This window comes from Polistes fuscatus, unplaced genomic scaffold, assembly GCF_010416935.1.
Source record: "Polistes fuscatus isolate 324 unplaced genomic scaffold, CU_Pfus_HIC Scaffold25, whole genome shotgun sequence".
Classification (NCBI taxonomy): Eukaryota; Metazoa; Arthropoda; class Insecta; order Hymenoptera; family Vespidae; genus Polistes; species Polistes fuscatus.
This window is the reverse complement of record NW_025113102.1, coordinates 1313380-1320464: the sequence shown is the minus strand read 5'-3', so window position 1 is coordinate 1320464 and position 7085 is coordinate 1313380. Positions and strand designations below refer to the sequence as shown.

Below are 7085 nucleotides of genomic sequence, written 5' to 3'. Positions count from 1 at the left end.
TATTGCACTTGCAAAAAAATATGATCGCGAAAATACGTAGTCCACCTTGAATCATAGATCTTTTTCTCCGTAACATTTTTTTTCCTTCTTCCATTTGTAATTTAAACAAAAAAAAATATATAACTTGTTATAGCGTAGTAGTAGCAGCATCGGTCAGATTGGAAATTTTTTCTTGTTTTTTTTTTTTTTTATTCCTAAATACCACAGAGAAATAAATTAATCATTCATCGATCGTTTTAATATATAAATTTTTTTTTTACGAAAAGATTTATAAAGATATTCGCGACGTAGACGCAAAATAAAAAGGTGGAGTAGTTTTTATTGAAAAAGAAAAAAAAAAAAAGAAAATAGTACGACTACAAAATGTACATGCATTATTGGCCCTACGAAAAAAATATGACCGTGAATATATAAATATAGTTCATCTTTAATGATTCATCCATTTTTTTCCCTGCAATATTTTTCTATCTATCATCAAAGAAATAATACGTCCAATAACCAATAACGTTAAAACACTCAAAACATCTTGTCAAAATATAAAACTATTATATCTTTCGTACAATATTACTGTAATATTGTTTCACATAAAATTACAATGATTCGGTATAAGAAAGTTGAAAAGAAAATTTACGTAAAAAAAGAAAAAAAAAACAAAAACAAAATAATGCAATTATTAAATATAACACGCATTATTCAGATATAAGATGAGAATCACTCTAAATGTATCTTCAAAAATTGAAATTAATTTTCAACGAAATTTCATGATAATTAGTGTAATATTTGTTATCGAATAAAACAAATTGAATGCAAGAAAATGCAAGAAAATGCAAGCATATGCAAGAATATGCAAAGAAATGATTCAATTTATTTGACTAGGATATCTTGCAGAACGAGAAAATATTTTCAAAACGAGTATATAACATAATATATACACATACTGCATATATATTATATTGATATATATAATTTTTGTATATTTTATTTATTTTTCTTTAATATATAATATATTATTTTATATATATTTCTTATATTATTATATATATTCCTCGGATATTATTATGGTATATATGTTATCGATATTTTATAGAATATCTAGGTATTCTATAGAACGACTAATGTTATTTTTAGGAAAAGTATGAAAAAAGGTATCATATATATATATATATATATTATTATTATTATTATTTTATATAATTTATTTTATTTTATATATTTATTTTATATATTTTATAGAATATCTAGGTATTCTATAGAACGACTAATGTAATTTTTAGGAAAAGTATGAAAAAAAGGTATCATATAAATATGTATTATTATTATTTTATATAATTTATTTTATTTTATATATTTATTTTATATATTTTATAGAATATCTAGGTATTCTATAGAACGACTAATGTTATTTTTAGGAAAAGTATGAAAAAAAGGTATCATATATATATATATATATATATATATATATATAGATATATTATTATTACTTTTATATATTTATTTTATTTTATATATTATTTTATATATTTTTTATATATTTTATAGAATATCTAGGTTTCTATAGAACGACTAATGTTATTTTTAGGAAAAGTATGAAAAAAAGGTATCATATATATATTATTACTTTATATAATTTATTTTATTTTATATATTTATTTTATATATTTTATATAATATTTTATATAAATATATAATAATATTATATATTAATTATTATTTTATTATATATAAAAGAAGATATATATTATAATATATTATATCGGATATATCCTATACAGATAGATAGAAATTTCTCGCAGTTAACACACCGAAATCAATAATAGTAATTACGTAGAAAGCTACGCACGTTGTGTGTCCGGTAATGACTCGTCGTCGCGATCAACTCGTGACTCGTGATTCCGTGTAGAAAGAGGATAAAACGCGGATATAAAAACAGACAGAAAGAGAGAGAAAGAGAGAGAGAGAGAAGGGGTGAAGAGGGAAGGGGGGGAGGGTACCGGATTGCGAAAAATTTTTTCTAATAAATACCAATACGTTCCCTTTGACTTATATAACGACTATAATTACGAAGCATTCGACATTATAAACCTCTTACTTTAAGATCACACAGATGCGTTTTGTACGTTCATATTTTTGATCAATCTATCTCTCTCTCTCACACACACACACACTCTTTCATTCTCTCTCCCACTCTCCGTCTCTAAAAATATTATCAACGATCTCGTACAATTTTTTTCAACTTATCACCGATCATCGGTGCAACGAATAAGAAGATAAAGAATAAGAAGAAAGAAAGAAAGAGAGAGAGAGATAAAGCATACGGAAGAAGAGAGTAGAAGGTTGATTAAAAATCGATATATCGTTCTTACTCAAGAATATAAGAATAAAAAAAGGGAGAAAAGAAAAGGATAGATACAAAACAACAACAAGAACAACAAAAAAGAGAAAAAAAAAGGGGGGGAAAAGAGGTAAAAGGAACGAAAAAAGTAGTGCTTATCATAGCATGCGTTAGCCGAACGGATGTTCCGAGTTTGCGTTCGAGTTGATTATAGTTGATCGAACGGTGTGGTACCTGCTCCACCGGATCGGTATGGTTGGTACCGATGAGTTACGTGAACCAGGAAACTTCTATCTCTCTTTTTCTCTCTTACACGTCGCTGCCCATGCAAGATGAGGAGTAGAAAGAGGAGGAGGAGGAGGTGGAGGAAGGGGAGGGGGAGGAGGGAGGGTGCATTAGAGGAAGGACTGGCCTCATCGGGCATCGGCATCGTCGCTTTTTATGATCCTTCTCATAGACAGGATGCAAGACAGCCCTCCTCCACCCCAACCCGAGAGCCTCTCCCTCCCTCCCTCCCTCCCTCTCACTCACTCACTCTCTTTCTGTCTCTCCTCTACCCCTCAATCCAGAAGCCACCTTCTTTCACGTTCACCCTGTTACTCTGTACGATGTAATTTAGATCAGTGCCGTGGATGATATCGTATCTGATCCTTTTTCTCGTTTTTGTTTTTTTGTTTTTTTTTTTTTAATAATTAATTCGAATTCCTAGCAATTAGATTTTACACGCAGGAATGTTTAGGAGAATCATTTTTATATGGGAATATATTTTCTTTTTTTCTTTCCGATCCTAAACGTTTTTCTCCTCGGATATTATATGTTATAGATATTTTATAGAATATCTAGGTATTCTATAGAACGACTATAATGATATTTTTAGGAAAAGTATGAAAAATAAGGTATCGAGAATCATTTTTATACGGGAATACATTTTTTTTCTTTTTTCCGATCCTAAACGTTTTTTTTCCTCGGATATTATATGTTATAGATATTTTATAGAATATCTAGGTATTCTATAAAACGACTATAATGTTATTTTTAGGAAAAGTATGAAAAAAAAGGTATCGAGAATCATTTTTATACGGGAATACATTTTTTTTTCTGATCCTAAACATTTTTTTCATCGGATATATATGTTATAGATATTTTATAGAATATCTAGGTATTCTATAGAACGACTATAATGTTATTTTTAGGAAAAGTATGAAAAAAAGGTATCGAGAATCATTTTTATACGGGAATATATTTTCTTTTTTTCGTTTCTTTCCGATCCTAAACGTTTTTTTCCTCTGATATTATTATGATATATACATGTTATAGATATTTTATAGAATATCTAGGTATTCTATAGAACGACTATAATGTTATTTTTAGGAAAAGTATGAAAAAAAGGTATATATTTAAATGACGCGTATATATTTCTAAAATACGAATGTTTTATTATGAAAACAATTAAATATTAAAAATATATCATATTTTCTTCTCTTCTTCTTTTTATTATAAGACTTCGTACTGTTTTATTGCTATTTCTGGGAACGATTTATTAATTTTTTTACCGAAGCTAAGTTGCTAGACTCACCCTCTCGTATATAATATAATAATAATAATTGATAAAAAATACAAACTATGTTATTACGAATAAAATAATTAGAGACGTGATATTCGAAACGAATCGGAGATGCATTTCCATACTTTGCGAGCAAGTTTTAGGTATTCTATAGAATACCAGATTTCAAACTTTGCCTGTAACACACACACACATACTTATATATACTTATAGATCAGTCGTAATTTGTATGCATGTATGAATCGATTCTATAGAATATTCGAATGCGAGAGGATGGATTCAACGATAAAAATATTTACGCGTGCGTGTCACGGGCGAATAATCTTTCCGAGTACGAACGTAAATCAGATTTTTATCAAGTAGTATATATATATATATATCCTCTCCTATCTTCTCTCTTTCTCTCTTTTTTCTCTCCTTCTTTTTCTCTCTCTTTCTCTATAATTCTATCTCGTTCCCCCCCTTCCCACTTTTAATCCTCTTTGCTAAGACCCACTCTAGGAACGATGTTGTCGCCTAAAAATCATGCGCTACCACCTTACGCGCATGAATATTAATGTACACTTTTTTAACATGCTTATTATCGCGATATCAAGAAGAAACTGACTAGTCGACGTTATTATCGACGTTTCTCGTCTCACCGTCTAGATGAAATATCATCGCGACTAGAAGAATTTTTTTCTATTTTTTTTTTCTTTTACAAGAAATCGTACTATTTAAAAAAAAATATTTCAAGTAAAGGGGAGGAAAAAAAAGAAGAACATTAATGGGGAAAAATGTGCCCCATAATTATGAAAGTGGTCTTAAGTCATATATTTTCAGTTTCGAAATATTTAAAGGATTACATTTGAACGTTCAATGAATTTTATATAATATTGAAATAACAAACAATATCATGAAAATTACAATGAATTCATTTAGTTTCATATAATATGCTATAAAATAACTAATAAACTAATATAATATATAAATTAATTTTTTTTTTAATTTTCACTTAGACCACTTTTATAATTATACTATTAAAAAAACAAAAATACTACTACTATTACTATTACTATTAAAATATTACTATTATTACTAGTACTATTTAAAAAAAAAAAAGTATATCGAGTAAAGGGGGGTGGGGAGGAAAAAAAGAAGAACATTAATCGGACAAATGTAGAAAAGCAATGGTCTCGTGAATGGTTGACGATGATTATTCGTTGAGACAAAAATGATGAAGCATATAGAAGAGAAAATAGAGAAGAAAAGAGAACAGAAGAGAAGAGAAGAGAAGAGAAGAGAAGATTACACGGACGCAGAACAGTTCGCGCTTACACAGGAGGAGGAGGAGGGGGGGGGACTAGTATGTTGCGCTTGCAAATCTCATCTAACGGGTGTGCATCGTTTTACAAATTCATCGCGGAGGGCGGGAAAGCCCGGTTCATTAAAACGCCTGTCAGTCACTTTAGCCGAGTGTTCGAAACCGGTTCGAAGGAGAACTCGAAAGAGCGGCTTTTCGCACCAACACCGAACACCGAACACCAACACCAGTAACAGCAACAGTAACAGCAATAACAACAGCAGCAATAGCAAACGGCAGTGGCAATGGCAGCAACGGCAACACAACCATGAATTCTCTCTCTCTCTCTCTCTCTCTCATTCTCTCTCAAAGGCGTAACGGAAGCCGCAATAGCCGCACGGATTCTCGTTTTCGCGTTTCTTCTTGTTCTTCTTCTTTCACCTTCTCTTCTTCCTCATCCTCCACCTCTTCCTCGTCCTCATCCTCCTCTTCATCTTCCCTCTCTCTCTCTCTTTTTTTTTATCTCATTGCTTGCTTCTCTTTCCGCCTCGCAAGCTCCTACAAACACACAGAAAACGTTCATGCATATACATGCAAAGATACATACATATGTATATATATGTGTATGTGTGTGTGTACATATTATATATGTGTATATGTGTGTATATACGCATCGACGGGCGTATATAGCTCCGACCGCTCTCTGATAAAATCCCACAAAAATCGAGAAGCCGTTAGCTCGGACTAGCTATGCTAACCAACAGAGAGAAAGAGAAGAAGAGAGAGAGAGAGAGAGAGAGAGAGAGAGAAAGAGAGAGGAAGGTGGGACTCGCCCGTTCGATATAGATTCAGAGTACGGCCTTTATACAGGGTGTACTCGGATAAGGACTTCTTCAATGCCGTTCGTTCGATCGATCGACACGCGCGCGCGCGCGCGCGCGCTCGTACTCGCTCGTGCTCCTACGAATATATCGGTCTTCGATAAAACCAATCCTTTCTTTTTTCCACGAGTTTGCACTCAAGATTTACTTATAAGCCACGCTCCGATGAAAACTTTTCCCTTTTTCTCTTTTTTTATTTCTTTTTTTGTTTTACTTTTTTCCTTCTTCTTCTTCTAGAAATGCATCCTGTGCCCACCATCCTTTTAATTCTCTAATTTTTATTTGTATTTTTATATATGTATATTATTTTTATTTTATTTAATTGATATAATTATATACGAAATATATGTATATTTTTACTGTATTTTTTTTGTATATATTGAGCCGTTTATTTTGAAAATGGCCTAACTCCGTTTAACCTTAAATTGAGATATTTAAAGGTTTGCGTTTCAATGTAATTCAAAATATACGTAAAGAATAACAATGAGTTATGTTGCTTAAGTGTATCCAAAGATGTTCAATTTACAGTTCCTATTAAAATAATGGCAATTATTAAATGAATAATATAAGTTTATATATATTTTTATATATTATATATATTTATTTATTTATTTATTTAATAATATTTTATTGACCCTAGAGCCTAGGTACCCTAAAACCCATTAATTACAGTATAGTACAATATAATATACAGCTGAAACAATATGGAAATTAAAATGATGTATTTATTAATTAATCTTATCATTATAATAGTAACGTACAGAAAGTAGATAAAAGTATAATGGTTTTATAATAGTAGTATAGTAGTATTGGTTCAAAGCAACAAACATATTTTTAAAAAATATATGTGTATTTATTTTCCATATTTAAAATGCATATATAAAAACGAATCAATTATTATACAATTATCTCGAGTTTATTTTTGGAATAATTATCAATTGTTGAAATTAAATAATATTTCCCCCCATCCCTATCAGACCCAGCATCAACCCTTACCCCCAACCCCACCCCCACCCACGCGACTCG

General features: G+C 30.3%; 1 long non-coding RNA gene across 1 annotated transcript; it reads right to left on the bottom strand.

The window, feature by feature from the left end:
• Nucleotides 1–5700: 5700 nt before the first annotated feature.
• LOC122518592 lies at nt 5701–5916 on the bottom strand. The gene is made up of 2 exons (XR_006304114.1): nt 5818–5916; nt 5701–5736 (listed from the first exon to the last, which is right to left on the bottom strand). It is a non-coding gene; the product is annotated as an uncharacterized LOC122518592 (long non-coding RNA).
• Nucleotides 5917–7085: the final 1169 nt, after the last annotated feature.